Source organism: Martes martes (assembly GCF_963455335.1).
Source record: "Martes martes genome assembly, chromosome: X".
NCBI lineage: Eukaryota > Metazoa > Chordata > Mammalia > Carnivora > Mustelidae > Martes > Martes martes.
In genome coordinates this window covers 114,030,213-114,041,647 of record NC_137897.1, presented here as the reverse complement: position 1 = coordinate 114,041,647, position 11,435 = coordinate 114,030,213, and positions in this window count along the sequence as shown.

Below are 11,435 nucleotides of genomic sequence, written 5' to 3'. Positions count from 1 at the left end.
AGTGCCTCACAAAGAATTAAGTCAGTGAGCTCTCTTATCACTGAAAGGGGTGAAGCAAAGGCTGGATACCAACCTGTCAACCATTTTGAAAAAGGATTTCTGAATTAGAAAGGAGACCGAGGGGCGCCTGGGTGGCTCAGTGGGTTAAAGCCTCTGCCTTCGGCTCAGGTCATGATCCCAGGGTCCTGGGATCGAGCCCCGCATCGGGCTCTCTGCTCCGCGGAGAGCCTGCTTCCTCCTCTCTCTCTACCTGCCTCTCTGCCTACTTGTGGGCTCTGTCTGTCAAATAAATAAATAAAAATCTTAAAAAAAAAAAAAAAGGAGACCGAATTAGAAATGGCCTTGAAGGTCCCTTCTACACTTGAAGAGTCTATGATTTTACTTTCTAACTTAAGGATGGCCATCCATGTATATCATAGCATAGTCAGCTTAGATTGCTGTGCTTGTTGTCACTAATCACCATGGCTGAGCTATTTCTAACCTTATCATCATATTCATGCAGGCCTGGCCTTGCAGGAGAAATCGTCTCATCATGAGTATATTCAGCTCAGAGGGGATTCCCTTCAATTTGCTAACTTTTGTAAGACAGTTTCAGAATTATAAAATTAATCAAGTGCTAACAACAGAATATTTTCCTGGGTAGAATGAAGAAAATGTGAGTTCTCTGTCTTACACTGGGAACTCAAATTCAGCATTACAAAACACTATGGTGTATGTAAACTGGGCTGTCATTCCCCTCTGGCCTCTATTCTAGCTCACAAGTACATTCCTTAAAGAACATGTCATTTCATAAAAAATACATCATTCTATAATCACTGAATCAGAGAAAGTTAATGAACATTATCTTGGATCAAAACAATACAGCATTTCTCTTTTGTGGTAGAAGTTCTCAGTAGAAAAACTATTCACAAAGGGGGATGTAGTCTGAATTCAAGGAAAAGATATTATTGTACCAAGTATCCTCATTTGTGGCCAAGTCCAGAGGGCAGTTTAGGAAGAAGCTATAACCAAAGGCTGTCCTGTGTCTGAACTCAAAACAGTTTCAGATGTCTTTGCGTTTTACAATTTTAATGTAATTTATTTTTCCTCAGTACAGAACTGTCAAAAATGTCTGAATTAATCGATGTAACAAAACCCTAAGTATTTCTCAGTTAATTACACTGATACAGCAAAAACCTGGGTTTTGTTAATATCCTGTCAATTTCCCCCAAAGCTGTCCAGGTTTTTGCCTCATGAAAGGCTGTATTTCTCACTGGAAAACAAAAACATATTTAGAACAATAAAATAACTGAAACCTCTTTAGGATTATTTGAACAGTGAGACAGTATTAACTAAAATCCCTTCTAAATCCAACTGTGGGGAAGCTATCATTTAAATGTTTGGTTTGCTCTAATATATTATTTATATTATATCATATCATATTAATTATTGTTATAATTATCAGGATGCCCAAGTGCCCTGTCATTTTATATTGTTAGTGCAGCTTTATTTTACCTTTCATTGCTGATACCAACTTACATATATAAACCAGATATTAATATTAAATGCACTTAGCTTTGTAATGGGGGCTTTTCCCATGCAAATTCAAATTGAAATAGCCACTCTGGGATAAAGAAGGAAAAAGAGTCTATTAGGTTTTTAAACAATTAGCCATTTCTCTATTAGGCTAAAGAAGGTTTGAGAACCCCTATCCTGCCAGTAATGTATTATTGGCAGAGGTGGAAGTTAGCAGGTTTGGCCAGGTCTGATTGAGAAAATCAGGGTTGAGGAAAAAATTAGTGACTTCACAATCTAACAATATTTTACATATGAATATATACATATATTCTTTCAATTTACTTCCATTTCAATAATTTCTTTATTATCCATATTCTCATGTAATCAGGTACACAGACTGGTGAGTAGCAGAATTAGCATTTGAACAGAAGACTTTCCAATTTAAAATCTGCAGTACTCAAAACAGCGCACCACCCATCTAGGGCCAGTTTAAGTTTTTAGTTATCTTTGAATTTGCATCGAGTAAGAGTCATCTTTTGGTGTGTAAGTGTTGACAAACACATAGAGCCATGTCAGCCCCACCAAAAACATAGGAACGGCTCTACAGCTCCCCTCAAATCCCCTCAACGTGCCTCTTTGGAGAGAAACCTTTCTCCCATCCTAATCATGGCAGAAAGAAAGAGAGAAACAGAAAAAGGAAGGAAGAAGCAAAGGAAGGAAGAAAGGAGGGAAGGAGGGAAGATTCTACTCCGTTCCCCAGTTCTCGGGCGAATCTTTTCCTTGGTCCTCTGGCCACAAAGAGATTTCTTTTGGAGTCCTCAATCTGTGGATTTCTACGACTTGGTCCAAAGCCAGGAGATCAAAGAGGAAAACAGCAAACTACCAAACAACAAAACAAAGAAAAAAAAAAAAAAACAGGAAACAGCCCATGGTGCTTGTCCTTGTCATTTGGACTTCCCTCTCCAGACAGCCTGTTATTTCTACTTTTCAAAGTCCTCAGGTAGTTGCTTTTTATATTCACTTCCTACTTTTTTAGTAGTAATCAGTGGGAGGAAGGGGCTGTAATGGGCTTACTCCAAGTTGACCAGCATGAGAAGTTCAGTTTGAATTTAAGAAGGGAATATGGATTGTTTGGTGGCATAGTTCAACCGTAAAGGACAAAATAAGTTCTACTACCATTTTGCTTAGACTAGCACACAGAGATGCTCTGTTAGTGATACTTAAGGTAACAAGGATATAAACCTGAGCAGGTTAACCTTTATCCTGCAGCTGAATTTTAACAAGGATTATAAAGCTAAGATTAGTTTTGACAGTTTCATTCGCCAGTAACGAATGAAAGATATCTTGGATTTGTCACTTTTTCTGAGGCAGGAAGTTCAATGAATAAAAAAACCAGGCTTCCAACATACGCAAGGAGACAGGATATCCTCCGATGCCTAACACCCCTGTTGTTCGACACTGAACTCCACAGTTTTGGTCTTCTCAATTATTTCTTCAGATTAATTTGTTATCTGTATAGCCATACCTTTTAAATATCATATTAAAAAGAAAACTGAACTTCAGAGGCTATGATTGCCCTCTAGTGGGGGCCACCCAAACTGCAGACCACAAAGACTGGTCTCCAGGAGGCTCCGGGAAAGAACCTGCCAAAACCAACTACAGTGTTAACATCAACAACTCTATTCGTGTTCAGCCTAATGATGCAGAATTTTGCTGGATGTTTCATTTTTCTGTGGTCCATTCTTTATGCCACAAATATAATAGTGACTTTCTTCAGAGTTCCTCCTTCCAAATAGCGAGCCCAGTATATTTACAATAAGAAAATAGTGGTGGAGAGAGGCAGCCGGAGGCACAGGGGCAGCGGGGACAGGCAGGGCTGGGCTGGGTGGGGGGCTGGCCATTAGCTGTGCACCGCTGGGGTGCAGGCCTGAAGCTTCTGCTTGCTTCGGAGCAGGGGCCTCAGGAGCCAGCATGGTGGCCGTGGACAAAACTGAGCCAGGGATTTGGTGAAGAGTCAGTTTCCAAAAGCCCACAAGCACCTGGGCCCCCCCGGGGTTTTACAAGGTAAGTGGCTCTGTCCTCAGGGTGGGCAGAGTCACTAAACTTGTTCTACCTAGTTCTTTCCAGGTTGTTTTTGGTTCCCCATGCGTCATCTTAGGTGGAGAGCTTTACTCCGAGCCTAGCTGGTGCCAAGAGACGTCCTAAGGACATGGCCACCTGGGTCCACTCCAGTGACAGGCCCCTGATAAAGAGCAGGTCTCTGGAGGCTAAGTTGCATGGGGCCTCATCAACCCCACCCCCCCGCGCCAGGAAGCCTCTCATGCCACCGTGCCCTGGGGCCTCCCACAGCCTGGGCAACTTAGCTGGCAAAGAAAGGTAGTGTGAGATGTGATGCCAGTTTCCCGCAGAAAGCGTAAGGGGTCGATTTTTCATTTCCATGGACGTCTTCTGCAGCTTCACCTGAGCAACCACTGTTCCTACGAGGAAGCCACTTGTGTTCTGAAAAGAGCCAACTGCCGTCTCCTCCCCTCCCTGGCCAAGGCAGGGCCAAAGACAGGAGAGACAGAGCCAAGTCAGTCTTCCGCTGGTTCGTATGGTCGAACGCATGGCCTTTTGCATAGCCCAGTGTGGGGGTATGGCTTTGGGATGACTGCTTACAAAGGTCTGTTTGGTTAGTATTGGCATCGATTTTCGATATAGCCACCCATGCGTCTACAAACCCGCAGGGCTAGAGCTCTATCTTAGCATAGCGATGGATACACATACGCATACGCCTGTGTGCTGAAGGGCCTGACTGGCTTTGGGAGTATCAACTGGCCACTTCTCCCTCCGGGCTAAGTCTTTCTGTTCATTAACCAAGTTGTCCAGTTTGTCCTTTATGTTAAGTAAGACAGCAGGTAAAGAGTAAAGGCAGGGAGGGGGCCTTGCTGCTGCAGCCCTAGCCCCACCTGTGCCCTGAAGACACGGGAGGTCGTCTTTGGAATGCCAAGCCCAGCACTCACTGGTGCGGACTACACAGAATGCGGTTGAGAGACGATCAGCTGGGACTTCACACTGTCATGAAAAAACTTTTGGTTTTATGGCGATGGAAAGTGTTCAAGGGACGGAAAATGTTCAAGTGAACAGAATGATTGGCTCGCTGGTGTACCCTTACGGACAAGGAATGGCTTTGACCTGACAGTGCATGGGTGATCTTGTCTCTAGGGAGTTCTGTGGTGGTGAACATGTTCTACTTTCTGACACCTTATTCTGGTGTATGTCTCAAGGATTTGGATTTTACAAAGGTAGCTTGAAATTTCAATAAACTTTGCTTTTTTGCTTTTTTTCAACCAAAATCAAATCAAAAGAAAACAAACAAACAAAAAAGAAAATAGGGATCTAAAGAATTCAGAAAGTGTTCTGAAAGTTTCTCCAAACGTTGGAGTTCTGATTAGTGTCTTTACTTCCAAAAACATCAAGGTATATCACCTTACTTCATATTTATGTTGAACTTAATAACTTGTTGTATTTTGTTGTTGAGACTAACTCAACAAATATTTATTGAGAGCTTGTAGTATTCCATAAAGACAAAAGGAATGATGTATCAATTATATATGTAACAATTATAAAAAATCAAGTATTAAGAAGTATAAAGTAACAATTACATATGTGAATGCACCTAATAACAGAGTTTTGAAAAACATGGAGGGAAAAAAACCCAACAAAATTAAACAGAGAAACAGACAAATTCACAAAGAGAGAGTTTAAGATTCTTCCCTAAGTAACTGGTAGAACAGCTGGAAAAAGAAAGAGCTGGAGATGTAATTGAAGTACCAGCTCACAGACACCATCCTTTAGGCCAAAGTATATAAACCGAATCAGGAACTTTATCTAACACTGTGTCCGTGTGGCTAGCTGAATAGTACCTCTCACGACATGTCCATGCCCTAACCCCCAGAACCTGTGTTATGTCATATAGCAAAAGGGTATTGCAGATATGATTAAAGATCTTAAGATGGGGACATTAATGCTAAATTATCCAGGTGGGCCCTGAATGCGATCACAAGTGTTCTTATAACAGGAAGGTAGAGGGAAGCTACAGAAGCAATAAAGCTGATGCAATGACAGCAGCAGAGAATGGAGTGATATCCTTTGACAATGGAGGAAGAAGCCACAAGTCAATGGACAAAGGTGACCCTAGAAGCTGAAAAAAGCAAGGAAATGGAAAAAAAATGGAGCCTCCATAAGGAAACAGTTCTGTCAGCACCTTGACTTTTGCCAAGTGAAACTGATTTCTGACTTATGATTCCCAGTACTGTATAAGGGAATAAATTTGTGTTCTTTTAAGCTTCTGAGCAGTATGGTAATTTGTTACAAGAGTAGTAGGGCACTAATATAATCTACAGCAGTAAGAAGACATGGGTCTGGGGAAAAAGAAGGTGGAATTAAGAGTAACAATAATGACCATTACTCCTAATAACTAACTAAAGGAGACTCAAGTGATATGTCAACTTAATACAATGCCCGATTATTTTTTTCTTAAGATTTATTTATTTATTTGTAAGAAAGAGACAGAACACCACCAGGAGGGATGGAGGGAGAGGGAGAGGGAATCCCAAGCAGACTCTGCACTGAGTGCAGAGCACCACAGGGGGCTTGATCCCATGACCCTGAGATCACAACCTGAGCTGAAACCAAGAGTTGGGTGCCCAATCAACTGCACCATCCAGGCACCCCTGCCTGATTCTTTTATTTTATTTACTTATTTTTAAAAAAATAAAGATTTTATTTATTTGACAGAGAGAGATCACAAGCAGGCAGAGAGGCAGGCAGAGAGAGAGAGGAGGAAGCAGGATCTTTGCTGAGCAGAGAGCCTGATGTGGGGCTCGATCCCAGGACCCTGAGACCATGACCTGAGCCGAAGGCAGAGGCTTAACCCACTGAGCCACCCAGGTGTCCCTGCCCGATTCTTTTAAAAGTATCATTAGATTATTTTATGGTTTTCCACCTTTATTGAGACCTAACTGACCTATAACATTGTGTAAGTTTAAGATATATATAATGTAATGATTTGATATTGTGAAATGATTACTATAGTAAAGTTAGTTAACATCTCCATAACCATACATAATTACCATTTCTTTTTTAGGGTGAGAACACTTAAAATCTACTCTCTTAGCAACTTTGAAGTATATAATACAGTACTGTTAACTATAGTGACCATGTTGTTTGTTAGATCCCCAGAACTTATTCATCTTATAAACGGAAGTTTGTACCCTTTGACTGACATTTTCCCAACCTTCTGCAACCGCTGCTCTAACTCTGTTTCTATGACTTAGATGTTTTTAGATTCCATATATGAGATCATACATGATTTTTCTTTCTCTAACTTATCACACAGCGTAATACCCTCCAGCTCCAGCCACATCTTCACAAAAGTCAGAATTCCCTTCTTTCCCATGGCTGAATAACATTCCATTGTATGCATGTACATATATATATGTGCATATGTATATATACATAATTATATATGTGCATATGTGTGTGTGTATCACATCTCTTTCCTCTATTCATCCAGACATGGACACTTAGGCTGTTTCAATATTTGGCTATTGTGAATAATGTTGCAATGACCATGGGAGTGTAGACAGCTCTTTGAGATCCTGGTTTAATTTCCTTTGGATATATACACCCAGAGTGGAATTCCTAGATCATATGGTAGTTCTATTTTTAATTTTATTTAAAAAATTAAATTCAATTAATTAACTATAGTGTATTATTAGTTTCAGGGGTAAAGTTTAGTGATTCATCAGTTGCATATAACACCCAGTGCTCATTACATCAATTGCCCTGCTTAATGTCTATCACCCACTTACCCCATTCTCTACCCCCCGAGTAACCCTCAGTTTGTATCCTATAGTTAAGAGTCTCTCATCAGGGTGCCTGGGTGGCTCAGTGGGTTAAGCCTCCACCTTCGGCTCAGGTCATGATCTCAGGGTCCTGAGATGGAGCCCCGTACCGGGATCTCTGTTCAGCAGGGAGCCTGCATCCCCCACCCCCACCGCTGCCTGCCTCTCTGCCTACTTGTGATCTCTCTGTCAGATAAATATATAAAATCTTAAAAAAAAGTCTTTCATGGTTTGTCTTCCTGATCTTAGAGGAAACATTTCTCATCTTTCACTAGTAAGTATGATACAGGCTGTCGCCTTGTCATATATGGCTTTATTATGTAGATGTTCATTTCTTCTATATCCAATCTATTGATTTTTTTATCATGAAAGGATATTGTATTTTATGAAATACTTTCTCTGCATATATTGAGATGATCATGATTTTTATCTTTCATTCTATTAGTGTGGTTTCAGTAATTTGTATATGTTAAAACATCCCTGCTTGCCAGAAATAAATGCCAATCAATCCTGAGGTATAATCTTTTAATGTATTGTAGAATTTGGTATGCTAGTATTTTGTTAAAATTTCTGCACTTATATTCATCAGCAATATTGGCCTGTAGTTTTCTTTTTATTGTAGTGTCCTTCAGTGACTTTGATAGCAGGGTAATTCTGGCCCTGTAAAATGAGATTGGACGTGTTCCCTCCTCTTCCATATTTTGGAAGAGTATGAGAAGGATTGGTGTTAATTATTTTTACATGTTTGGTACAATTCACCAGGGAAACCATCTGGTCCTGGGTTCTCTTTGTTGGGACATTTTTGATTACTGATTCAATTTCTTTACTCATCATTGGTCTATTCTGAGTTTCATTTTCTTCATGATTCAGTCTTGGTAGGTGCTGTGTTTCCAGGAATTTTTTGTTCTTGTAGGTTATCCAATTTGTTGGGTGTATTATTGTTCATAGTAGTCCCTATGTATTTCTATATGTTCAATTGTAATGCCTCCTCTTTCATTTCTTATTTTGAATCTTCTCTTTTTTTTCTTAGCTAGTCTACCTAAAGTTTTGTCAATTGTTTACAGTTTTTAAAAGCCTGCTTGTCATCTTTTCTATTGATTTTCTAAGTCTCTATTTCATTCATTTCTGCTCTGATCTTTGTGATCTTTATTTTGTGACCTATCGTGGTCTCTCTTGGAGAATGCTCTGCGTGTGCTTCAGAATAATGTGTATTCATTCTGCTGGCATTGGATAGAATATTCTGTATATGTCTATTGGGCCAATATGGTCTAAACTGTGATTCAAATCCAAAGTTTTCTTGTTGATTTTCTGTCTGATCAATCCATTGCTGTAAGTGGGATATTGAAACCCCCACTATTACTGCATTGTTGTCTATTTCTCCCTACAGATCTGTTCGTATTTACTTGATACAGTTAGGTGCTCTGATTTGGGATGCATATGTATTTATGGTTGTTATATCTTTTTTTAGTTTTTAATTTTTTTTTCATTTTTTAAAAACTTTATTGTATTACGTTAGTCACCATACAGTACATCATTAATTTCTGATGTAGTGTTCCATGAGTCATTGTTTGCATATAAAAGCCAGTGCTCCATGCAATATGTGCCCTCCTTAATACCCAACTGGGCTAAGCCATCCCCCACCCCGCTCCCCTCTGAAATCCGCAGTTTGTTTCTCAGACTCCATAGTCTCTCATGGTTCATCTCCCCCCAGTCTCCTCCCTTTCATTTTTCCCTTCCTTCTCCTAATGTCCTCCGTGCTATTCCTTATATTCCACATATAAGTGAAACCATATAATAAGTATCTTTCTCTACTTGACTTATTTCACTTACCATAATCCCCTCCAGTTCCATCCATGTCTATGCAAATGGTAGGTATTCATCCTTTCTGATGGCTGAGTAATATTCCTTTGTATATATGGACCACATCTTTAACCATTCATCTGTTGAAAGGCATCTCAGCTCCTTCCACAGTTTGGCTATTGTGGACGTTGCTGCTATGAACACTAAGGTGCACGTGCCCCTTCTTGTCACTACCTCTGTATCTTTGGGGAAAATACCTAGTAGTGCATTGCTGGGTCATAGGGTAGCTCTATTCTTAACAACTTGAGGAACCTCCATACTGTTTTCCAGAGTGACTTTATCAGCTTGCATTTCCCATCAACAGTGTAAGAGGGTTCCCCTTTCTCCACCACCATTCCAACATCAGTTGTTTCATGTTTTGTTAATTTTGGCCATTCTAACTGGTGTAAGGTGGTATCTCAATGTGGTTTTGATTTGAAGCTCCCTGATGGCTAGTGATGATGAACATTTTTTCATGTGTCTGTCAGTTACTTGCATGTCTTCTTTGGGGATGTGTCTGTTCATGCCTTCTGCCCATTTTCTGACTGGGTTATTAGTTTTTTGAGTGTTGAGTTTGAGAAATTCTTTATAGATCTTGACTATCAGCCCTTTATCTGTAATGTCATTTGCAAGTATCTTCTCCCACTCTGTGGGCTGCTTTTAGTTTCATTGACTATTTCCTATGCTGTGCAGAAGCTTTTTATCTTGATGAAATCCCAAGAGTTCATTTTTGCTTTTGTTTCACTTGCCTTTGAAGATGTGTCTTCAAAGAAGTTACTGTGGCTGATGTTAAAGAGGTTAGTGCCTATGCTCTCCTCTAGGATTTTGATGGATTTCTGTCTCACACTGGGGTCTTTCACCCATTTTGAGTTTATCTTTGTGTATGGTGTAAGGGAATGCTCCAGTTTCATTCTTCTATATGTAGCCAGCCAATTTTCCCAGCACCACTTCTTGAAGAGACTGCTTTTTTTTCCATTGGATATTTCCTGATTTGCCAAAGGTTACTTGACTGTAGAGTTGAGGGTCCATTTCTGGAGTCTCTATTCTGTTCCATTTGTCTATGTGTCTGTTTTTGTGCCAATACCATGCTATCTTGGTGATCACAGCTTTGTAATATAGCTTGAAATCAGGTAACGTGATGTCCCCAGCTTTGTTTTTCTTTTTCATCATTCTATGGTGATTTGAGGTCTTTTCTGAGTCCATACAAATTTTAGGATTTTTTGTTCCAGCTCTTTGAAAAATACCAATGGTATTTTAGTAGAGATGGCATTGAAAGTATAAATTGCTCTGGGCAGGATAGACATTTTAACACTGTTTATTATTCTAATCCATGAGCATGGAATATTTTTCTATCTTTTTGTGTCTTCCTCAATTTCTTTCATGAGCGTTCTGTAGTTGCTAGAGTATAGATCATTTACCTCTTTAGTTAGCTTTGTTCTAGTTATCTTATGGTTTTTGCTGTTATTGTGAATGGAACTGATTCCTTAATTTCTCTTTCTACAGTTATATTGTTAGTATATAGCAAAGCAACAGATTTCTGTGCATTGCTTTTGTATCCTACTACATTCCTGAATTGTTGTATGAGTTCTAGTAATTTGGGGGTGGAGTCTTTTGGATTTTCCACATAAAGTATCTTGTCATCTCTGAAGAGGGAGGGTTTGACTTCTTTGCCAATTTGGATGCCTTTTCTTTCTTTTTGTTGTTTGATTGCTGAGGCTAGGACTTCTAGTACTGTGTTGAACAATAGTGGTGAGAATGGGCATCCCTGTCATGTTCCTGATCTTAAGGAAAAAGTTCTCAGTTTTTCCCAATTGATAATGATATTAGCTGTGGGTTTTTCATGGATGGTTTTTATGATGTTGAGGAGTGTTCCCTCTATCCCTGTACTCTGAAGGGTTTTAATCAGGAATGGATGTTGTATTTTGTCAAGTGTTTTTTCTGCATCAATTGAGAGGATCATATGGTTCTTGTCTTTTCTTTTGTTGATGTGGTCTACCACGATGATTGATTTGCGAATGTTGAACCACCCTTTCATCCCAGGCATAAAATTCACTTGGTCATTACGAATAATCTTTATAATGTACCATTGGATCCTACTAGCTAGGATCTTGTTGAGTATTTTGGCATCCGTGTTCATTGGGGGTATTGGTTTATAACTCTCCTTTTTAATGGGGTCTTTGCCTGGTTTGGGGATCAGGGTAATATTGGTTT